The 25,884-nt window shown below is 43.9% G+C and overlaps 1 pseudogene; it reads right to left on the bottom strand.

The window, feature by feature from the left end:
• LOC115131068 (ribonuclease 3-like) overlaps window positions 1-25,884 on the bottom strand; it is a 166,132-nt pseudogene that overhangs the window by 138,279 nt on the left and 1,969 nt on the right.

Genomic DNA, 25,884 nt, shown 5'->3' with positions numbered 1-25,884 from the left:
CACTCATTGCCTGAAGTCAGCTCTGCCTGCCCCGGGATGTCTTCCTGTGGGCTTGGAAATTGCCCCAGACCTCTCCTCCAGCTCCGCAGAATACCAGGACCTCCAGGAGGGGTTCAGTAAGGCCCGGGCCACTTTGCTTATACAGCACCGACCGGTATCCAAGAAGGTCAAGCCTGAGGCGCTGGCACGCTGCTATAGTGCTGTGGCTACACCCCCAGAAACCGATAGCTTTTTCTTCCGCTGCAAGATCATTAGCCCCTCTGCTGTTCGTCTTCTGTTGCCCCGTTCCCTCTGTGTTTTAATACATTTTCTGTGTCTAGAGTCAAAACCATGTCTGACTGCCCCTTGTCTTCTGATTCTAGCCCCCCCCCCCCGAGTCATCGATGGCCAGCCAGCGTACACGGTGAGAAGCTTCCTGAGGGTTCGACCATGGGTCTGGGGTTTCCAGTACCTGGTTGACTGGGAGGGTTATGGCCTGGAGGAGAGATGCTGGTTCCCACTAAAGACATTTTGGACCCATTCCACTTCGCCGACTTTCACCGCCGGCACCCCTGTCAACCAGGTATCCACCCAGGTGGTACGCCAGGTGGTGTCACTAGAGGGGGGGTGGGGGGTACTGTCATGTCCTGATCTGGTGTCGTCCATCTTCCCCACTTATTCTCTGGGTATTTATACCTGTGTTTTCTGTCTGTCTGTGCCAGTTCCTCTTGTTGTCAAGCTTACCAGCGTTTGTCTTGTCACCTCCTGTCTTCCCCTGCCTCTCTTTCTCATCCTCCTGGTTTTAACCCTTGCCTGTCCTGACCCTGTACCCATCCGCCTGACCACTCTGCCTGTTCTGACCACGCTGCCTGTTCTGTTCAGCCTGCCTGCGGTCCTGTACCTTTGCTCCTATTCTGGATTATCAACCCCTGCCTGCATTGGCCTGTCGTTTGCCTGCCCCTGTTACAATAAACATTGTTACTTCACACAGTCTGCACTTGGGTCTTACCTTGATACCTGATAAAGGCAAAGGGTGGCTACTTTGAAAAATATATGATATATTTGGATATTTTGACACTTTTAGTTACTGCATGATTCATATGTGTTATTTTGTAGTTTTGATGTCTTCACTAGTATTCTACAATGTAGAAAATAGTACAAATCAAGAAAAGCCCTTGAATGAGTAGGTGTCCAAACTTTTGACTGGTACTGTATAGTGAACAACAATTTAAACGCAATATGTAAAGTGATGGTCTCATGTTTCATGAGCTGTATAAATTTGGCTACCTTTTCAGGCACCTCCCTCATGTAAGCATAGGTCTGAACATGACAGGCTGCAGCCAATACTTTGACATGTAGGCTAATTATTTATTTTTCATACACTTTTGTTTTTCTTAACAGAATAGCTCATGTTTGTCAGTTTTCAAATCAATTTAACCTCTCAATTGGCTATTTGGTTAATGACCTTGGTGCCCTGGCAGATTGGGCACGACCAAATGGCCTTTTCCCTAAAATCACGAAATTACAGGGCCGAGCAGCAGTCCCAGCAACTGATGCCAATAAAAAAAAAATCTTAGCTAGCTGGTAACCACATTTTTTCAATAGAACACTTTTTCAGAGACATTCAAAACAAAAAGCTGAGCTCTCCCTTGTTCAACAAGGAATGACTAAGAGGGCCTTGAGTGGGGCAACCTTCTCTTTAAAAAGGGGTAATCCACAGTTGCTAAATCTATTTTTGAACTTATAAATTAATGACATGTGCCCATTGATTACTAAAAAATATAACAAATGCCTCATGAGCTTAGTTCAACTGTTGTACCACATCAGAACCCAAAATATAAGCTTGTTTTACTCCAATGTTTGTAACCAAACTACATGTAAACAAACAATATTAAGCATCACAATATGGTTAAAACTACAATTTTGATAACATGGATGGTGAGTCCTTACATCCATGGCTCGGCCCCTTCATTTGAGAATGGTTACATTCTGGAAGACTACACTGTCTGTGTGTTACATTGTGTTGTATCCTGGAGAATATCATTACAGCACACAGCAGTTACACACACATAGACATGCTGCGGCTGCTACAGGGGCATGTATGACTTGTAGAGTAAGTGTTGATTACCATTACCTGTCCTTACCCGACTATTTCCTGCTGTGATGTTCCGCTGGCAGGCTGAGCGTGTGCGTGTTTGTGTGTCTCGCCTGTATTAGGCAGACCTCCTTGAAGACGTAGCCAATCAGCTTGTCCAGGTGCTTCAGACAGTGGTGGTAGCAGACGTGGTGGGTCAACACCGAACACATCATGGCATGCTGCGGAGAATAACAGAGAGGGGAGAGAGAGAGCGAGAGAGGGGAGAGAGCGAGCGAGAGATGGGCGGAGGGAGGTAGAGAGAGAGAGCGACACAGAGCAAGAGAAAGAATAGAGATACAGCGACAGAGAGTAGAGGAGAGGGAGAGCGAGAGAGAGAGAACATGTCAAATCAATCAGCTGGTCATTATTTATTAAGTGGTGCTCCGACAGAGGGAGATTCAATAATCAAAAGCCCAATAAGTGTGTGTTCTCACCATGAAGAGAAATGAGAGTTGTGAGGGAAATTCACATTTTGTCACGAACGAATCAAGACCGCTATTTCAACATGTTGACACAAATGTGCCTGCAGAAACTAACAGACAGGCTTTTCCTGTTTCTGTCACTGAATCACATCTCTCAAAATTGTCAAACAAAGAAAGAAGGAAGGAGCGAAAGGAGAAACGGAGTGAGGAAGAGAGGAGAGATGCAGAGGCAGTGAGATTGAGCCCGGGAGAGAAAGTTAGAGAGAGGGAGATAAATAAAGAGATAAAGAGAGAGTGAGAGCGATAAAGAGAGTGAGACCAAGCTATAGACAGAGCTGGAGAGTGAGAGAGACTGAGCAAGAAAATGAGAGAGAGAGTGTAACCAATGAGAGCTATCATTAGCAGGAGTCTTATCAAGCCAGACTGGAGAACAGTGTGGGGAGCATTGTGTAGCGGGTGGAACATCCATTAACCCCGCGCCACCACAAAGAGCAGGCTGAGCTGCAAGTTCTAATTAGTGTTACCGGGGGCCTTGCAGGGGGCCCAGGGTTCCTACAGGTCAGTTAAATGATCTGCGTTTCCCTCTCTTTCCCTTTCTCTGCTCCATCTCTCTCTCTGTTATGTCCTCTCTCTCTCTGCACTAACCGCTAACCCACGCAGCCCAATCTGTTAGCCCACCCCTGGCCTTCGCCTGCCCACCTGCCGCCCACAGTGTGCACCCTGCTGGCCTGCACCCATCCACAGGGCATGACCACACTACTCCAAGGCCTTGTTAACTAGCCAATTAACAAAGCAAGACCGTGTCTCAACTCATCAGACTAGGCTACAGCCTTACTGCCTGCCTGACTGGCTTAGTGGCTCAGACAACATCCGCATGGGTCCACTCCCAGACCAATTTACTCACTGAGTCCTCAGTAGGAAACAGGTGTGTGTGTGTCTGTGTGTGTGTGTGTGTGTGTGTGTGTGTGTGTGTGTGTGTGTGTGTGTGTGTGTGTGTGTGTGTGTGGGTAAGAGTGTGTGGGTGTGTGGGTAAGAGTGTGTTTGTGAGAATGATTGGGCTGGGATGTCATCAATGGAAGCCTCTAGCTACCGGCCACATATCAGACCTGACAACAAACTGCAATCCATGTGTGTGTCTTTGCTATGCGTGGGTGATGTTATGGTGTGATGGCAGAAAAAAACTGCTGGTAGTGTACATCTGTGTGTGTATGTGTGTGTCTGTGTGAGCGTGGGTACAGTGTGTGTGCGTACAGTGTGCGTGTGCGAGTGTGAATACTTCTGTGTCTCTGTGTCTGTGTGCATGTGCTTGCATCTGTTTGCTGCATGAGCGTGTGTGCTTGTGCATATATTTTCTGCGTCTCTGCCTAAGTGTGTAAGGCTGGGTGCAGTGTGGCAGCGTAGCGTCTCTCCTGCCCACCAGATAGTCGTCAGAGCGGATGCCAGTCTTCCAGAAGTGGATGCCACTCTTCCATGGCTAGTGAGCTCAACGGTCACCTCCCGGCACATGGTGTTCTTCTGTCAAATCTTCTGCAGAGGTTCCTGACAAACACACATACATTATTGATCTACTGGGTTAGAGCTGCTGCTACAGGGGACAGCCAACCATCTTTACACCACAAAGTTACAGATACAGGAACCGAGAGAGAGACACATGCATAGACAGAGACACGCACAAACAGGTGCATACAGAATGACCACACACACACACACACACACACACACACACACACACAGCCCATTTCCTTCCTCCCCTCTCTCCAGGTAATGCTCCGACCCCCTGCGTCTCATGACAGACACAATAACAGTGAAAGCAGTAGACAGCTCCACTAGACCTGGCTAATTGAGGCATTGGAATTGGGCAGCATGGCGGCTGTGGGTGTATGTGTGTGTGTATTTGTGTGTGTGTGTGTCGGAGCCTGGACTCCAATCTCAGGCAGCGTGCCCAGAGGCATCAGGCTGTTCATTAGGACCTGCAGCTAACGCTGGCTCCGACACACACACACCCCCACACACACACACACACACACAGAAACATAGAGCACATACACACACAGACATGCGCACACACACACACACACAAACACTTGGGTGTGTAGAAACCCAGAAATCTCTCGTTACAGGGCTAAAGTGTACACATTGTCAGCCCTACAGGAGAGAAGACAACTGGTAACAACACCAGAGAGATGAGGTCTGGTTAGCACCAGAGACAGGTGCGGACCAAATGACCCTATATATTGGACAAAAGTTGTGCACTACGTCGAAAATAGGGCTCATATGGTGCCATTTGGGACATAGCCTTGGTCTGGGCTGAGAAAGACAGCGTCTACAAATCAGAATTACGACTGGCGACATGTGTCTAGGGTATCTCTGCTACAGTGACTAAATTACCCATGATGCAGTCTGAAATGGAATGGCATGATTTTCAGTCGGCAGCGAGAAAATAAGAACAACAAAGAAATGAATAAATAATAATGCCATCCTACTCCTGCGCATCAAAGGGAACATGGTCACACACACACAAAGGCGCGCACACAGACACGCCAGCGGCCCTCTGTGTACAACCGAATACAGTATATATACAGTATCAGTCAAATGTTTGGACACACCTACTCATTCAAGGGTTTTCCTTTATTTTTACTATTTTCTACATTGGAATCATGTAGTAAGCAAAATAAAGTGTTAAACAAATCAAAATATATTTTATATGTGAGATTCTTCAAAGTAGCCACCTTTGCCTTGACAGCTTTGCACACTCTTGCCATTCTCTCAACCAGCTTCACCTGGAATGCTTTTACAACAGTCTTGAAGGATTCCCCACATATGCTGAGCACTTGTTGGCTGCTTTTCCTTCACTCTGCGGTCCAACTTATCCCAAACCATCTCAATTGGGTTGAGGTCAGGTGATTGTGGAGGCCAGGTAATCTGATGCAGCACTCCATCATGCTCCATCTTGGTCAAATAGCGCTTACACAGCCTGGAGGTGTGTTGGGTCATTGTCCTGTTGAAAAACTACTGAGTTCCACTAAGTCCAAACCAGATGGGACGGCGTCTCGCTGCCGAATGCTGTGGTAGCCATACTGGTTAAGTGTGCCTAGAATTCTAAATAAATCACTGACGGTGTCAACAGCAAAGCACCCCCACACCATCACACCTCCATGCTTCACGATGGGAACCACACCTGCGGAAATCATCTGTTCACCTACTCTGCTTTTCACAAAGACAGAGGTTGGAACCAAAAATCTCAAATTTGGACTCATCAGACCAAAGAACAGATTTCCACCAGTCTAATGTCCATTGCTCGTGTTTTTTGGCCAAAGTAAGTCTCTTCTTCTTACTGGCGTCATATAGTTGAGGTTTCTTTTCAGAAATTTGACCATGAAGACCTGATTCACGCAGTCTCCTCTGAACAGTGGATGTTGAGATGTGTCTGTTTCTTGAACTCTGTGAAGCATTTACTTGGGCTGCAACCTGAGGTTCAGTTAACTCTAATGAACTTATCCTTTGCAGCAGAGGCAACTCTGGGTCTTCCTTTCCTGTGGCGGTCCTCATGAGAGCCAGTTTCATCATAGCACTTGATGGTTTTTGTGACTGCACTTGAAGAAACTTTCAAAGGTCTTGTCAAAACACAACTGATTGAGGAGAGTGTATAGTTATGTACTCGAAAATGTATCAATAAACCAATTAGGCACATTTGGGGAGAGTTGATACAACATTTTGAACAGTAATGCAATGGTTAAATCGGATCAGTCTAAAACTTTGCACATACACTGCTGCCATCTACTGGCCAACATCTAAATTGCGTCTTTACTGCAATAATACATTGTGGCCTTTCTCTTGCATTTCAAAGATTTTTTTTAAAGCATGTTTTTTGCTTTGTATTATCTTTTCCCAGATCTAAAGTGTTATTTTCTCCTACATTACGTTCACATTTCCACAAACACCACAGTGATACCTTTCAAATGGTATCAAGAATATTCATATCCTTGCTTCATGTCCTGAGCTACAGGCAGTTTGATTTGGGTATGTCATTTTAGGCGAAAATTGAAAAATGGGTCCGATTCTTAAGAGCTTATCTGACTTGTTTGGTTCATTTTTTTTTTTTTAAGTTACTCTCCTGCTCATATAAAATTAACCAGAATCAGATGGGAGTTTCATATAAGGTCCCTCTAATGTGTTCAACTCTGCCACAGATGTGAAGGTAGAAACCTTGAATTGTGCGGAGTTTCTTCCCTCTAAAGTTTCAACTTATAATGGTTTCCACCTCAGCAACTTGTCTTACATTTTGTGATAATCTGTGTGTTTGTGTGCCCTGAGCTCAGTCAATTAGCCCGTTTCCCAGGTAGCACAGGCTAGGAGCTCAGGCAGCGTCGCTAATGATTACTGATATATTCCCACTGTCAACCCACAGAGCAATTAGTTCAACACACACCAAGCCATCACAGCTCCAAGGGCTAGCCATGTCAGCGAGTCTTCACACAGCTATAACAATTCAGCAACACTCTTATTATCCACAACCCCCTGGGAACATCATTAGGAGTGTGTGTTATTGTGTACGTGTGTGAGCATGTGTTTGTGTGTTTGCACGTCGTTTGTGTCACTTGTTCATCCATAGGTCCGGTAAACGTTCATTTGTTGTTTTCTGCTGAACCGAGTATAAAATGTGCCTTTAAATTACAGAGAGAGGCCTTTCATCTCATCAGAGAAAGAAGGGCTTGTTAGTGTTAGTTGAGGTTGATGGTTGGTGCTCTAGTTCTGTCACTGCCAGTATGGCCGTTTAATGTGTGCATTCCCAAATGGCACTCTATTTTCTACTTAGTGCACTACTCTTAACCAGGTGCCATTTTGGACATAGCTACTGTAGGGTAAGTGAGGAGTGGAGGTTCCAGTGTAGGGGCTCTCACCCCAGAGAGATGCCCAGATGGTATCTTTGCCTCTAGAGAGACTGCAGTGTGTTCCACCCCAGATGGAGGATCCACGGCCCCTGGCTGGCCACTTTGATGCGCTTCAGACACCACCGCCTGTCAACACACACACACACATGTAGCGATACCAACACACACACGAAAATGTAGGAACGTATGTAGCAACACCAACAACTGCATGCAGACATTCAGTTCAGGTGGAGTCTCCTCCTCTTCTCTTAACATGACATCTTTGTTGCTATGCAGGATGCAATGACCTCTGCTCCCATTCCTCACTAATCCGCAGCTATCCACCCTTATCACTGACCGCAACCATGTGATTGCCTTTTCATTTCTTAGTAACGTTCCAAGCCCCTGGCTCAAATCCAACATTAATTGACCCCACCATATACAGTTGAAGTTGGAAGTTTACATAAACATACTGTAGATCGTTTTTCAACCACTCCACAAATTCCTTGTTAACAAACTATAGTTTTGGCAAGTCGGTTAGGACATCTACTTTGTGCATGACACAAGTAATTTTTTCAGCAATTGTTTACAGACAGATTATTTCACATATAATTCACTGTATCGCAATTCAAGTGGGTCAGAATTTGACATACACTAAGTTGACTCTGCCTTTAAATATCATGGAAAATTCCAGAAAATGATGTCATGGCTTTAGAATCTTCTGATAGGCTAATTGACATAATTTGAGTCAATTGGAGGTGTACCTGTGGATGTATTTCAAGGCCTACCTTCAAACTCAGTGCCTCTTTGCATGACATCATGGGCAAAAAAATGGTAGACCTCCACAAGCCTGGTACATCCTTGGGAGCAATTTCCAAATGCCTGAAGGTACCACATTCATCTGTACAAACAATAGTACGCAAGTATAAACAGCATGGGACCACGCATCCGTCATACCGCTCAGGTAAGAGTTGTGTTCTGTCTCCTAGAGATTAATGTACTTTGGTGTGAAAAGTGCAGATCAATCCCAGAACAACAGCAAAGGACCTTGTGAAGATGCTGGAGGAAACCGGTACAGACATATCTATATCCAGAGTAAAACTGGTCCTATATCGATATAACCTGAAAGGCAAGGAAGAAGCCACTGCACGTGAGAACAAAGATGGTACTTTTTGGAATAATGTCCTCTCGTCTGATGAAACGAAAATAGAACTGTTTGGCTATAATGATCATCATTATGTTTGGAGGAAAAAGGGGGAGACTTCCAAGCCGAAGAACACCATCCCAACGGTGAAGCACGGGGTGGTAGCATCATGTTGTGGGGGTGCTTTGCAACAGGAGGGACATATGCACTTCTCAAAATAGATGGCTTCATGAGGGAGGAAAATTATGTGGATATATTGAAGCAATATCTCAAGACATCAGTCAGGAAGTTAAAGGTTGGTCGCAAATGGGTCTTCCATTGACAATGACCCCAAGCATACTTCCAAAGTTGTGACAAAACGGCTTGGGCTAGGCCCCTTTTCTCTCAATTTCCGCCTGAATGACATTCCCAGTTGCTCAGACCCTGAAGCCAGGATATGCATTTAATTGGTAACATTGGAAAACAAACACTTTGAAGTTTGTGGAAACGTTAAAATAATGTAGGAAAATATCAAAAGAGGAATAAACCTGCACCTAAGAGACCATCCTCTTGCAATGGCAAGTATAAGGGCATACTCAATTATAGCTCCCAGGATGTAATTCCTATGGCTTCCACAGGGTGTCAGCAGTCTGTTCAAGGTTTCAGGCTTGTAACTTCCAAAACAAATAAGAAATATCAGTTTTAGTACAGGGACACAGTCTTGGAAATTAGTTATTCCGCGTACCATGAAGACAAGATTCACCTGCTAAAATCGGTTTCCTATTGAACATACTTCTTTCCATAAGAAATATTTTAGTTTGATTACATTTTATGTTATCTGAGGAGTAAATAGAAACGTAGTTTGACTTGTTGAACCAAAGTATAGTGGTAGATCGGATTCCTTTCTCTGCATGTTCAACGAGTGGATTACTCAAATCGATGAAGCCAACTACAGACTTTTTGGGATATAAAGAAGGATTTTATCTAACAAAACGACACTACATGTTATAAGCCGGGACGCTTTGGATAACAAATCAGAGGAATATTTTCGAAAAGTAAGTGAATATTTAATCGTTATATGTGAATTTATGAAACCTGTGCCGGTGGAAAAATATTTTGATTTGGGGCGCAGTCCTCAAACGATCGCATGCCATGCTTTTACTGTAATAACTACTGTAAAGCAGACAGTGCAGTTAGATTAACAATAATTTAAGCTTTCAACCGATATAAGACACTTGTATGTGCATAAATGTTTAATATCCATAATTTTATGATTATTTATTTGAATTACGCGCCCTCAAGTTTCACCGGAAGTTGTCCTGCTAGCGGGACGCCTTTAAAAACAAATTCTTATTTACAAATTCTTATTCCCCGGCCTACCGGGGAACTGTATATTGACTTTTCTTCTATTGTGTTATTGACTGTACGTTTGTTTATTCCATGTGTAACTCTGTTGTTGTTTGTGTCGACCTGCTTTGCTTTATCTTGGCCAGGTCGCAGTCGTAAATGAGAACTTGTTCTCAACTGGCCTACCTGGTTAAATAAAGGTGAAATAAAAATGGTAAAAAATAATAATAATTGGATTAACTGCCTTGTTCATTGGCAGAACAACAGTTTTTCACTTTGCCAGCTCAGGGATTCGATCAAGCAACCTTACTGGCCCAACACTCAAACCACTAGGCTACCTGCCGAAACAACTCTGATTAACGGGACCTTGTTCATTTTATGAGCAGGTCCAAAGCCTAGCACAATACCTCAGATAACCCTTCATGGTTGGTAGACTGTAACACGTTACACTATATCTTAGCTAACCCGTGTTTGAGTTCTTACTCTTGTAATTAGAACCTATCGACACTTCCCAAAGGATCGAAATGCTGAATTGACAAAAACATGTTTGTAATAGGGGTGTATAGGTACCCCATTTTGGGTACCTCCTTCTCGCTAAACATTCTATCTTTATTCCTAGGCAGGAAACTAAGTGATAAATCTTTCCTTCTCCCTTAATGTGACCTGACCTGACCTCGACCCCCTTCATCACTAATCCGTGGCTCTCTCCCCATATCAATGCCTGCCACGTGATTGTTTTCACTACACAGTACATTCCAAGATAACCATTAACTTCTGGTGTAGCCCCTTGGCAATGGCACCCTTCATGTCTCTATTACAACTAATGATTAATAACATTTGAAGTTCAGAAATGCAAACCTATCACAGATTAAGGGCGATAAACTGTAACAAGGCTCAAGATTCAAGGCCTGGTTATTTCATATTCATGAATATGGATTTTACCTAATGAAGCCCATAGCGTGTGGTAACTAACAAAAGGTGAGACGTGTCAGCCTATTTGCAATGCACCTCATTGTTATTGAATTTCCATTTTCACATTTCTCTTTCAGCAGCATCTTTTAATCAAATGATTTTGAAGGCGTACACATATAAAAGCGTGCATACTTATTTTAAATGTATGTAGTTCTGTCCTTTTGATGAAGTTGTCTATACATTTTACGTCATGTTTTATGTTTTGTGTGGGGATCCTAATAAAATACTATACACACACCTCCCGAGTGGCGCAGCGGTCTAAGGCACTGCAACGCAGTGCTAGAGGCTGTATCACAACCAGCTGTGATCGGCAGTGCTATAGGGCAGTGCACAATTGGCCCAGCATCATCCGGGTTAGGGGCGGGCTTGGCAGGGGGGCCTTTACTTGGCTCATTGCACTCTAGCGACTCCTTGTGGTGGGCCGGGCGCCTGCAGGCTGACTTCGGTTGTCAGTTGAACAGTGTTTCCTCCGACACATTAGTGCAGCTGACTTTCGGGTTAAACAGATGGGTGTTAAGAAACACGGTTTGGCGGGTTATGTTTCGGAGGACACACGACTTGACCTTCGTCTCCCGAGCCCGTTGGGGAGTTGCAGCTATGAGACAAGATCGAAATTGGGGAGAGAAAACATACTATACAAACCGATTTAAGACCACTGACTGACCTGGAGCTACAAAATCCTCAACAGCAGGTATTGCAGACAATAACTACATGTGGGACCAACAAAGGCAGCAAGAGCAACCAGAGCTAGAAGGATAAACAAGCACTATAGGGGCTCAAAGTGCTCTAAGGGTATAAAGCTAGTCTAGCTAGAATTCTACCCTTCTCCGCATTCTTCAACAACAAAAAAAACGAAGTCGCTGTGGAGCCAACAGTGGCGCTGTTTCCCCTAATGTGGATTTGATCTTTAATAAGGAGTAAATTGGCGCTCCAGAGATAGAGTGGCTGTGAGGAAAGACTAATAGCAGTAGCCTAAGAAGGATATGCAAGGGTGAAAACAAGCTACGGGCAGTGAATGGATCAGGACCTCAGCTCTGCAGCCCAAGGCTACAATGTAGTGTTAGATGGTTCTAGTAATTACACTGCTACATGTTTCAGCCCTATGCTCCTAGGACATTACAATTGTATGAAGCTGGCATGTGTCATACTTAATTCTTATGAGGTCAGCTGGGCAGTGAGATGTACTGTGCTGTAGTGTGTGTGATACCCACCTGCCTCTGTGTTAGCTTCTGTTTGACTATCTGCTTGACCTTGGGACTGTTAGCCAGCAGGTGGGGTTGTTTCACATAGGGTTTCCACAGCTTTGAGAGATGGAGAGAGATAGAGAGAGAGAGAGAGAGAGAAAGACGTCTCTCAGACCAACACGTTAATATTTCACCATTATTAAACAACATAATTTAATAGTACATTTGTCTGCTGTCTGTGTGTGTGGGGGGCCTGGTTTCCTCTTGTTTTCGACCAGAGAGGTCGCCTTCAACAACCAGGAAGTAAACACAAAATATTTTATGAGCAGTGTTTGTAACACTTCTTCACTCAACGCTGCAGTTATAACACACACATGTGTGTGTGACAAGAGAAGGGACATCTCTCCAAATGCCCCAATTACAATTTATATGATTAAAAAAAAAAATGAAAAGGACATCGATTTGGGGAAGGTTACACAGTGATGTACCATTGAAAACCCCCTCGGACTGCCAGACTCTAGTAATAATAGACTGAGGGCTCTGACCGCGCCGCTCCATTAAAGCTTTTCCTCCTTTAGTGGCCAAGTTATTCAATTATATGACTGGCATGCGGCCCGGCTCGAGAGAGAGAGAGAGAGAGAGAGAGAGAGAGAGAGAGAGAGAGAGAGAGAGAGAGAGAGAGAGAGAGAGAGAGAGAGAGAGAGGGAAATTAAACCTGTGGTGTAGAAAGAGAGAAAGCAAGAGAGCAACCCGCGGTAGAGAGAGAGGAATGGTGGCGATGAGAGGAATTAGAATTAAGGCTGTTTAATAGGGCGACTTCATTAGTGATCTGTGTGGAGAGAGACTGAGACGGCTTTACCGCTGTGATTATCGGCTCACCGCTGGCCTAACGGTGTGCGCCTAACGGGCGCAGGTGGAGGCTGCGGAGGAGAGGAGAGCAGGTTAAAGCTGCAGCCTGAGAGGCCTCCCTCCCCAACCTGCTCACTTGACATTTCAGAAGATCCGCTCTGTGCTCTCACGGTATGACAGGCTGGTGTGTGTGTGTGTGTGTCTGCCACACGCTCATTAACATATGCTCTCTGACTGCCGTCGCTCTCCAGTAAATGCTAATTTACCACCATCCGCTTCTCCCTCGTCTCGCTCCCCCTCTCTTTTTTAAATTTCACTCCCTCTCCCTGTGGCCCTCCAGGTACTGGGGTTAGAACAACCCTAAACATTCATTTCTAAAGTAAGGGAACAGGAAGGTGTACCTTAACGTAAGTAGCGTTGTCTGTGTCCTCTCTCTCTCCTTCCTCGCTCCCCTCTCAGTGGCATTGCCATCAATGCAATTAAAGACAGCTCTGCCCTCACTTCCCTCATTATGTCGCAGGAATGTTCCGGTGCTTTCCATCTTATTTCATTTCCACATTTGCGACCTCCTGTTAATCATGTCCACGTTCGTCAACAAATGTGTCGTCTGTGGATCAGAGAGATTTGACATAGCCTAGGGGAGTGTGTGGTGTATGTGCATCCATAACCGCGGGGAAACATGCGGACGCAGACGGACATCCCTAATATTCCGACAGACAAAAATCTGCATTTACTCAAAGGACAAAGGTCTGAGCACAAACACACTAATGATGGGGTTTCATAATAACGAGATCTCCTGTTTACCGGCTATAAAGCCTTCAATCCCTCGTCATTGGCTTCTAAGGATGTGTCCCAAGTGGCACGCTATTCCCTTCGTAGTGCACTACTTTTTATCAGGACTCTGGTCAAAAGTAGTTCACTATAAAAGGAATAAAATGACATTTGGGATCTCCTTGTAGTATGTGACAAGGATACAGATAAACAGATTATAATAACAGACACAGTGAACAAACATAAACTAGTTGAAGAGTTTCACTTTTGATTGGCGCTTTGTTTTGTTTGTTGTTGCTTCTCTCTACACCTTGGAGACGATGGAAGAGGAAAATGTAATATACTTTTGGTAATTATGCACAGGCACAGTACAGTATTCCCTCTCCTTCACCTCCACACTGTCTGTGTGTGTGTATCTGCGTGTCTTTACTTTTCAAGAGACAGACAGTGTCGTTCCCACAGCGAGATTACCCAGTGGAACCCTAGGACCCATGACGACGCATGTGAAAATGTCACACCACTCTTTCTCTACCTCCCTGTCTCTCTACGACATACGCCCCTCCCTCTCTCTCTCTCTCTCTCTCTCTCTCTCTCTCTCTCTCTCTCAACAAACACAGAAGAGTGCCACCATCAACCCGTCCTGTGAGAGATTCCTTAAATAAGTAGCGTGGGGCACAGGGGAGAGGGGAGCGGAAGGAGTGTGTCTGAGGAAGGGGACTATGCAGTAGTGTTTGTGGCCAGGGATGAGAGGCTGGGGGCAGTATAAATCTAGATCCTGGGTGGTTAGTGGTTGGGGTCTTACTGCGGATCCCCAGTGTAACTGAGCTGGGCCGGGGGTTGTGGGGAGCGGGACAGGGGAAGTATAGTTCCTGGGTGGTGGGGGGCGGTTGGGGTTTGAGGGGTATAGTGAGGATCTTACTGCGGGTCCCCGGGGGAGCTGAGCTGGATGGGCCAGATCCCAAAGTGGACAATGGTGGGGAAGGTGTTGACCTCTGGGTTGAACTGCTCTCTTTTCAGCTGGTCGATATGCACCGAGCTGGGCTTCTGAAACAACAACACAAACACTATGATACCAGGGCCCATATCAACTCAAACTGTACTTGTCACATGTGGCAAAAACAACACGTGTAGACCATACAGTGGAATGACACTGTATGACAAGCCCTTAATTAACCAACAATGCAGTTTTAAGAAAATAAGTGTTAAGAAAGTATTTACTAAAAAAAACTGAGGTAAAAAATAAATAAATATACAGTGGGGCAAAAAAGTATTTAGTCAGCCACCAATTGTGCAAGTTCTCCCACTTAAAAAGATGAGAGAGGCCTGTAATTTTCATCATAGGTACACTTCAACTATGACAGACAAAATGAGAAAAGAAATTTCAGAAAATCACATTGTAGGATTTTTTATGAATTTATTTGCAAATTATGGTGGAAAATAAGTATTTGGTCACCTACAAACAAGCAAGATTTATGGCTCTCACTGTAACTTCTTCTTTAAGAGGCACCTCTGTCCTCCACTCATTACCTGTATTAATAGCACCTGTTTGAACTTGTTATCAGTATAAAAGATACATGTCCACAACTTCAAACAGTCACACTCCAAACTCCACTATGGCCAAGACCAAAGAGCTGGACACCAAAAACAAAATTGTAGACCTGCACCAGCCTGGGAAGACTGAATCTGCAATAGGTAAGCAGCTTGGTTTGAAGAAATCAACTGTGGGAGAAATTATTAGGAAATGAAAGACATACAAGACCACTGATAATCACACTTGATCTGGGGCTCCACGCAAGATCTCACCCCGTGGGGTCAAAATGATCACAAGAACGGTGAGCAAAAATCCCAGAACCACACGGGGGGACCTAGTGAATGACCTGCAGAGAGCTGGGACCAAAGCAACAAAGCCTACCATCAGTAACACACTATGCCGCCAGGGACTCAAATCCTGCAGTGCCAGACGTGTCCCCCTGCATAAGCCAGTACATGTCCAGGCCCGTCTGAAGTTTGCTAGAGAGCATTTGGATGATCCAGAAGAATATTGGGAGAATGTCATATGGTCAGATGAAACCAAAATAGAACTGGTAAAAACTCAATTTGTCGTGTTTGGAGTACAAAGAATGCGGAGTTGCATCCAAAGAACACCATACCTACTGTGAAGCATGGGGTGGAAGCATCATGCTTTGGGGCTGTTTTTCTGCAAAAGGACCAGGACGACTGATCCGTGTAAAGGAAAGAATGAATGGGGCCATGTATCGTGAGATTTTGAGTGAAAACCTCCTTCCATCAGCAAGGGCATTGAAGATGAAACGTGGCTGGGTCTTTCAGCATGACAATGATCCCAAACACACCGCCCGGGCAACGAAGGAGTGGCTTCGTAAGAAGCATTTCAAGGTCCTGGAGTGGCCTAGCCAGTCTCCAGATCTCAACCCCATAGAAAATCTTTGGAGGGAGTTGAAAGTCCGTGTTGCCCAGCAACCGCCCCAAAACATCACTGCTCTAGAAGAGATCTGCATGGAGGAATGGGCCAAAATACCAGCAAAAGTGTGTGAAAACCTCGTGAAGACTTACAGAAAATGTTTCACCTCTGCCATTGCTAACAAATGGTATATAACAAAGTATTGAGATAAACTTTTGTTATTGACCAAATACTTATTTTCCACCATCATTTGCAAATAAAATCATTAAAAATCCTACAATATGATTTTCTGGATGTATTTTCTCATTTTGTCTGTCATAGTTGAAGTGCACCTATGATCAAAATTACAAGCCTCTCTCATCTTTTTAAGTGGGAGAAGTTGCACAATTTTGCCCCACTGTATATATTTTTTTTAATTAAGAAAAATAACAAGTAATTCTTCTTCGGGATAGGGTCTATTTTTCTCCATTTCCGCCTGACTGACGTGCCCAAAGTAAACTGCCTGTTACTCAGGCCCTGAAGCCAGGATGCGCATATAATTGGTACCACTAGAAAGAAAACACTCTGACATTTGTAGAAATGTTAAAATAATGTAGGAGACTATAACACAATAGATAGGACAAAATCCAAAGAAAAACCAGCCGGAAATACATATTCTTTGAAAGGCCATGCTCTTCCAATGGAACGTATAAGTAAAAGATATTAACCTGTTGCTTCTACTCGGGACGCTTGCGTCCCAACTAGAGCTCTGGAAATGCAAATGCGCTACGCTAAATGCTAATAGTATTAGTTAAAACTCAAAAGTTCATTAAAATACACATGCAGGGTATCGAATTAAAGCTACACTCGTTGTGAATCCAGGCAACAAGTCAGATTTTTAAAATGCTTTTCGGCGAAAGCATGAGAAGCTATTATCTGATAGCATGCAACACCCCAAAAGACCCACAGGGGACGTAAACAAAATAATTAGCATTTCGGCGTTACACAAACCGCACAATAAAATAGAAAACATTCATTACCTTTCACCATCTTCTTTGTTGGCACTCCTAGATGTCCCATAAACACTATTTGGGTCTTTATTTCGATTTAATCGGTCCATATAAAGCCTAGATATCGTTATATGTAGACTGTGTGATAAACGAAAAAAACATTGTTTCAAAACGTAACGTCATTTTTTAAAATTCAAAAAGTCGACGATAAACTTTCACAAAACACTTCGAAATACGTTTGTAATGCAACTTTAGGTATTAGTAAACGTTAATAAGCGATAAAATTCATCAGGAGGCGATGTAAAGATCATTAGCTGTCCGTCTGGAAAAATGTCCGGCTAGAAACTCAACGAAAATATCCGGTCCTAGACCGGATTAGATACGGTGTCCTGCATGTGTTTGACCAAGAAAAAACTCGAAGGGAAATGACAAGACTCTAGACACCGTGTGGAAGCTGTAGGTACTGCAACCTCAGTCAATTAATTGTGGTTCACGTTTATCAATGGGTTCAAGTAGCGCATGGATATATTTTCCCATTTTCAGTGATCAGTTTTTCCTGTGCTTTTCGATGTAAATGCCGTTCTGGTAAAGCCACAGCAGTGATTTAACCAGTTTTTTAAACGTCTGAGTGTTTTCTATCCACACAGACTAAGCAAATGCATATACTATATTCCTGGCATGAGTAGCAGGGCGCTGAAATGTTGCGCGATTTTTAACAGAATGTTCAAAAAAGTAGAGGGTCGACTTAAGAGGTTAAACAATGAGCATCAGCATTTGTTGGTTCGATTACAGGGTCAAAAGGGCCAGAAACAAAGAACTTTCTTCTGAAACTGGTCAGTCTATTCTTGTTCTGAGAAATGTAGGCTATCCCATGCGACAAATTGCCAAGAAACTGAAGATCTCGTACAACACTGGGTACTACTCCCTTCACAGAACAGCACAAACTGGTTCTAACCAGAATAGAAGGAGAAGTGGGAGGCCCCGGTGCAGAACTGAGCAAGAGGACAAGGACAATAGAGTGTCTAGTTTGAGAAACAGATGCCTCACAAGTCCTCAACTGGCAGCTTCATTAAAAAAGGGTTTTCTAATGATCAATTAGCCTTTTAAAATTATAAACTTGGATTTGCTAACACAACGTGCCATTAGAACACAGGAGTGATAGTTGCTGATAATGGGACTCTGTACGCCTTCGTAGATATTCCATAAAAGAAATCTGCTGTTTCCACCTACAATAGTCATTTACAACATTAACAATGTATACACCGTATTTCTGATCAATTTGATGTTATTTTAATTGACAAAAAAATAGCTTTTCTTTCAATAACAAGGACATTTCGAAGTGACCCCAAACTTTTGAATGGTAGTGTAGATGAAAACTCTCGTTAAATAGTGTGGTCTACAGCTTATCATGATCTACTCTATCCCGTTGGTAAGATAGTCTTGATCTGAGCTCATCCATTTTATTATCCAACGATTGCACGTTGGCTAATAGGACTGATGGTAAAGGCAGATTACTCACTCGCCGTCTGATCCTTACAAGTTACACCGACCTACATCCCCGATTTCTCTGTCTCTTCTTCATGTGAATGACCGGGATTTGGGCATTGCCGGGTGTCTGAAATAAATCCTTTGCGTCTGACTCGTTAATTAAAGATAAAATCTTTGTCCAGTACGAGGTGAGTAATCACTGTCCTGATATTCAGAAGCTCTCTTCGGTCATAGGAGGGGGCAGAAAAAAACACACACAATAGCACAATATTAGATCATATTAATTATTATCTAAAAGGCAAAACTGATTATAGATCAGCACTACCATTCTGTGACGCTTTGTGAATACGGACCCAGGGCCCATATGTATCAAGTGTCTCATAGTAGAAGTGCTGATTTAAGAGCAGTTTTGACTTTTAGCTCAAAATGTATACGTTTACATGGACGGGTGGACAGGGGGGTGACGACCTGATCCTAGATCAGAACTCCTACTCTGAGACGCTTGATACGACCACAGATCGTCTCAGTACAGTGACATGTTATTTTGTTACAAAAAGAGCATCTGAATTCAAGGACATTTCCACTCAAAAGTGCACAGCCTTCCAATCTAGCATTCTGTCAATCACACACACATGCACCCTATTGGACCTGGTCAAAAGTAGTGCACTAAATACGGAATAGGGAGCTATTTGATTAACAGCCTTTTCCTTAATATGGATGGGCATTTGATTTTCTATTTTAATCTTCAAATAATCTCATAACAATTTTTAGGGATATCCGGATATATATATATATACACACAGTGGGGAGAGCAAGTATTTGATACATTGTGTAACGGTTTTCTTCCGTTGAAGGAGAGGAGGACCAAAATGCAGCGTGGTTGGTGTTCAACATGTATAATATGATCCAATGTTGACCTAAATGACTAATGATGATAAATACAATCCACCTGTGTGTAATCAAGTCTCTGTATAAATGCACCTGCACTGTGATAGTCTCAGAGGTCCGTTAAAAGCGCAGAGAGCATCATGAAGAACAAGGAACACACCAGGCAGGTCCGAGATACTGTTGTGAAGAAGTTTAAAGCCGGATTTGGATACAAAAAGATTTCCCAAGCTTTAAACATCCCAAGGAGCACTGTGCAAGCGATAATATTGAAATGGAAGGAGTATCAGACCACTGCAAATCTACCAAGACCTGGCCGTCCCTCTAAACTTTCAGCTCATACAAGGAGAAGACTGATCAGAGATGCAGCCAAGAGGCCCATGATCACTCTGGATGAACTGCAGAGATCTACAGCTGAGGTGGGAGACTCTGTCCATAGGACAACAATCAGTCGTATATTGCACAAATCTGGCCTTTATGGAAGAGTGGCAAGAAGAAAGCCATTTCTTAAAGATATCCATAAAAAGTGTCGTTTAAAGTTTGCCACAAGCCACCTGGGAGACACACCAAACATGTGGAAGAAGGTGCTCTGGTCAGATGAAACCAAAATTGAACTTTTTGGCAACAATGCAAAACGTTATGTTTGGCGTAAAAGCAACACAGCGCATCACCCTGGACACACCATCCCCACTGTCAAACATGGTGGTGGCAGCATCATGGTTTGGGCCTGCTTTTCTTCAGCAGGGACAGGGAAGATGGTTAAAATTGATGGGAAGATGGATGGAGCCAAATACAGGACCATTCTGGAAGAAAACCTGATGGAGTCTGCAAAAGACCTGAGACTGGGACGGAGATTTGTCTTCCAACAAGACAATGATCCAAAACATAAAGCAATATCTACAATGGAATGGTTCAAAAATAAACATATCCAGGTGTTAGAATGGCCAAGTCAAAGTCCAGACCTGAATCCAATCGAGAATCTGTGGAAAGAACTGAAAACTGCTGTTCACAAATGCTCTCCATCCAACCTCACTGAGCTCGAGCTGTTTTGCAAGGAGGAATGGGAAAACATTTCAGTGTCTCGATGTGCAAAACTGATAGAGACATACCCCAAGCGACTTACAGCTGTAATCGCAGCAAAAGGTGGCGCTACAAAGTATTAACTTAAGGGGGATGAATAATTTTGCAGGCCCAATTTTTCAGTTTTTGATTTGTTAAAAAAGTTTGAAATATCCAATAAATGTCGTTCCACTTCATGATTGTGTCCCACTTGTTGTTGATTCTTCACAAAAAGATACAGTTTTATATCTTTATGTTTGAAGCCTGAAATGTGGCAAAAGGTTGCAAAGTTCAAGGGGGCCGAATACTTTCGCAAGGCACTGTATATATATATATATAATGCACGGTTATAACAACAACATTCAATAGTTTGCTTTATTACATTAAGTAGTTCAAATGTCATGGTTTATACTTGTGGGTAAGAAAGAATTCTCCAGAAATGAACACTCACTCAAGTAATTTAATACTAACGTTCGTTAACCGTGCCCATCTCTAGTCCTTACCATGCCAGGGTTGGTGATGATCATGCCCTTGCACTCTTCTGCATACTTCTGCTGCTCCAGTTCCTACCACCGCAGCATGTCAGCTATCTCCTCCTCATGGACCGGATGCTTGGAGCTCTGCAGGACGTAGAGGAGCACCTGTTGCATGGACAACACCTCCTTACCACCATCTGACAGAGAGGATACACAGAGATAGTGAGATGGGAAGATAGACAGGACGTAGAGCAACAGCTGGTTCATGGACCAGCACCCCCTAACCTTCGTCTAGACACACAGAGTCTGAGAGAGAGAGAGACATAGACAGCATGCAAAGAGAAAGACAAACACATTCACACAAGAGAAACAAGACTGACAGACACAGACACAAAGAGACGGACAGACGAGACAAGGCACACAAATGATCAGAGAGATAGACAGAGAATATGAACAGGTTCAAATACACAATCAGGTTAATAAACACTAATGCAAAATTGCTTGACCTCAATTTACAAGTGTTCACATGGACTGACACACACAGAAAATCTACAGCGATGACTCTCAATCTTAGAAATGCATTACGACAATAACACATGTGTGCATAGTGTCTCACATAGATAAAGCACATACCACTCAAACAGAGTAGCAGGTTCCAACATTCTCCAGCAGAGAGAGACAGTGCTCTAAGTAAAGGACAGATCGAGACAGGAAGGACAGTGACTCACCAGGTAAGAAGTGGACAAAGCTAGGCATGAAGTGGAACTTCTGACATCCAGGAGATTGTCCCACTGTGATTGTCCCACACTGGACCTGCATGGAGAAAAAACACTGAAAACACCTTCCCATCCCTCTCAGATCTAGTGCCTAGGGGGTAAGGAAAAGTGTTTCAAAAAAAGTACTGAGTAAAGGGTCTGAATGTAAATGTGATATTTCAGTTTTTTTTTCTCTAAATACCTATGTATTGTAACAGTAACAGTAACTGAAAGGTTGCTAGATCGAATCCCAGAGCTGGCAAAGTAAACATCTGTGGTTCTGCCCCTGAACAAGGCAGTTAACACACTGTTCCTAGTCCATCATTGACATTAGGGGGTAATGTGTGCCGATCAACAAAGAAAAAAAAAGATGTAATCAATTTTAGAATAAGTCTGTAATTTAACAAAATGTGGACAAAGTCAAGGGTTCGGAATACTTTCCGAATGCACTATAGGTTACATGGGCCTTGGATGGGATCACAGAGAGCGATACGCGACCGTTTGGAGAACATTAAACACACACACACACACACACAGACAGAAAGACAGACATACATACAAGAGATGAGGGGCTTTACTGACCTCTGGTGTCATCTCTTCAATAAAGTGAACTGTGTAATCTATGTTGAAACGAATCACTCTGCACAATGGAAACTGGGATGATGAAAGAGAAGAAGAGCGAGAGGGAGTGAGGGAAGAAAAGAGGAACACTCATTACCATGGTGTTAAACAGAGTTTGCAGCTTCTGAAGGAAACTCATAAATAAAACGGAATCTCAATAAGCAGGGTCTGCTGCCCCAAAAAACAGACACATCAAACACACACACACATATGCAGGAGAACACACATACACAACCACAAACACACACACAGAGTAACGTGCACACACTGGAAAAACACACTGAACACACACCCAACATCTCTTTACCCAGGGCTTTTGAACATTAAGTGGCTCCAATCTCTTTAAGGAGATTAACCCATTCTTCCGTGTTTAATCTTCCAGTTACATGCTCTTTGTTGTCTGAGCGAGTGTCCATTTTGTAGGATTAACCTGGCCTTCCGCCGTACAACGTGCAGCGGTGCCCACCCTTCTGGCTAACTAGCGGTGGTTAATATTGCTGCGCTTGGGGTTGTCCAATCACCAGGCCCCTGGTGATGCAAGGTTTTTGCAGGTGTTGTTTAAATTATCCCACGATAATCTGGGCATAATCTTCACTGAATTCTTTTTTAATTTGAAATGATTGATCATATGTGACTTTCGCTTCATTATTCAAACACACACACCCACAGACACACAAGTCTCTCGGTCACAGCCTTGTTTCAGCCAGGCATTGCCTGCCATCGATTTGCCTGGGGAAGCGGGAGGTACGGACACAATCTTTCCCCAATGAAAGCAGTGCCGCCAAGCCAGATTTTAAGCAATACCGACACACATAGTTAAACATTATTTTTTTTGAATAACTGGATTTTAGCTCCCGTCCAACTATGTTCTATCAGAGATTTCCAACTAAATTCCCAGCTAATGAGAAAACAAGGCAACAGCAGAATGAGGGATTTTTAAATCCATATCCCAGTACGACCCACGTGACCACAATGAACATCACACTGTGAGGGACTATCGAGCGATCCTCTGTCTATACGTAGGAGGACTTTAAAGTACCAAACTCTGTAATATTTGACAGATACTGATGGGCCTTCAAAAGTAGAGAGAGAGGGAGAGGACTTTAAACACAAGGTCACCATCAGCAGTGTGGCTGGGACAGAACAATAGTGAGCATCTCCCCAATGGCACTCTATTCCTTATATAGTGCACTACTTTTGACCAGGGTCCATAGGGCAATTAGGGCACCATTTGGGACACACACTAAGTTTATCCGAGGTTGACTCAGGAAAAAAGAGGAGGGTTGTAGCGAAGGGCGCATTTGAAGTTGGTGTTTTAAGCCAAACGCTAATCGCTGGTTGTGAAATATGAATGTGCTTTGCTTTATAAACCTGCCTGTTGGAACGGAGAGAACATTCATATTACGCAGCACACACACACACATACATAGTACAGCTGATGCGGCACAGGTTGTCCCATTGGAGGGCATGAGGGAGGAGAGAGAGGAGATGGAGAGCGAGGGAACAGACGAGTGTTGAGCTATGCATAGGGTTCGAGACTGTGACCCAAACACTTGCATTTGTGACCCTTTGACTTGGCAGTGTTACACACATGTTATATTGGTTGCTACTGTAGGGTGCCAATGAAAACATTTAGGTGGCCATGTTAGTTGAGCGTTGCATGGTATACCCGAAACTTCTGTTCTTTTTCGATACAATTTTTTTTTTTAAACAGTTCGGTACTAACATTTGTTACTTTCGGAAGTTCTGTGAAATGTGTCTCATGTCATCTAATCAAATCAAATGTTATTTGTCCCATGCACCAAATTCAACGGCACTGAGAACTTGTTGACTGCTTTTCCTTCGCTCTGCGGTCCAACTCATCCAAAACCATCTCAATTGGGTTGAGGTCGGGTGATAGTGGAGGCCAGGTCATCTGAGGCAGCACTCCATCACTCTCCTTGGTCAAATTGCCCTAACACAGCCTGGAGGTGTGTTTTGATTCATTGTCCTGTTGAAAAACATATGATAGTACCAATAAGCGCAAACCAGATGGGATGGTGTTTCGCAGCAGAATGCTATGTTAGCCATGCTGGTTAAGTGTGCCTTGAAATCTAAATAAATCAAAGTGTCACCAGGTGCAGTTAACTCTAATGAACTTATCCTCTGCAGCATAGGTATCTCTTCCTTTCCTGTGGTGGTCCTTATGAGAGCCAGTTTCATCATAGCGCTTGATGGTTTTTGCGACTGCACTTAAAGTTCTTGACATTTTCCAGATTGACTGAACTTCATGTCTTAAAGTAATGATGGAATGTATTTTATCTTTGCTTATTTGAGCTGTTCTTGCTATAATCAGATCAAATCAAATGTATTTATATAGCCCTTCGTACATCAGCTGATATCTCAAAGTGCTGTACAGAAACCCAGCCTAAAACCCCAAACAGCAAGCAATGCAGGTGTAGAAGCACGGTGGCTAGGAAAAACTCCCTAGAAAGGCCAAAACCTAGGAAGAAACCTAGAGAGGAACCAGGCTATGTGGGGTGGCCAGTCCTCTTCTGGCTGTGCCGGGTGGAGATTATAACAGAACATGGCCAGCATGGTCGAATAATAATAAGGCAGAACAGTTGAAACTGGAGCAGCAGCACGGTCAGGTGGACTGGGGACAGCAAGGAGTCATCATGTCAGGTAGTGCTGGGGCATGGTCCTAGGGCTCAGGTCCTCCGAGAGAGAGAAAGAAAGAGAGAATTAGAGAGAGCATATGTGGGGTGGCCAGTCCTCTACTGGCTGTGCCGGGTGGAGATTATAACAGAACATGGCCAAGATGTTCAAATGTTCATAAATGACCAGCATGGTCGAATAATAATAAGGCAGAACAGTTTAAACTGGAGCAGCAGCACAGCCAGGTGGACTGGGGACAGCAAGGAGTCATCATGTCAGGTAGTCCTGGGGCATGATCCTAGGGCTCAGGTCCTCCGAGAGAGAGAAAGAAAGAAGGAGAAGGAGAGAATTAGAGAACGCACACTTAGATTCACACAGGACACCGAATAGGACAGGAGAAGTACTCCAGATATAACAAACTGACCCTAGCCCCCCGACACATAAACTACTGCAGCATAAATACTGGAAGCTGAGACAGGAGGGGTCAGGAGACACAGTGGCCCCATCCGAGGACACCTCCGGACAGGGCCAAACAGGAAGGATATAACCCTACCCACTTTACCAAAGCACAGCCCCCACACCACTAGAGGGATATCTTCAACCACCAACTTACCATCCTGAGACAAGGCTGAGTATAGCCCACAAAGTTCTCCGCCATGGCACAACCCAAGGGGGGGCGCCAACCCAGACAGGATGACCACATCAGTGAATCAACCCACTCAGGTGACGCACCCCTTCCAGGGATGGCATGAGAGAGCCCCAGTAAGCCAGTGACTCAGCCCCTGTAATAGGGTTAGAGGCAGAGAATCCCAGTGGAAAGAGGGGAACCGGCCAGGCAGAGACAGCAAGGACGGTTCGTTGCTCCAGAGCCTTTCCGTTCACCTTCCCACTCCTGGGCCA

The sequence above is a fragment of the Oncorhynchus nerka genome, linkage group LG6, assembly GCF_034236695.1.
Source record: "Oncorhynchus nerka isolate Pitt River linkage group LG6, Oner_Uvic_2.0, whole genome shotgun sequence".
Lineage (NCBI taxonomy): Eukaryota > Metazoa > Chordata > Actinopteri > Salmoniformes > Salmonidae > Oncorhynchus > Oncorhynchus nerka.
This window is presented reverse-complemented; position numbering and strand designations above follow the sequence as displayed.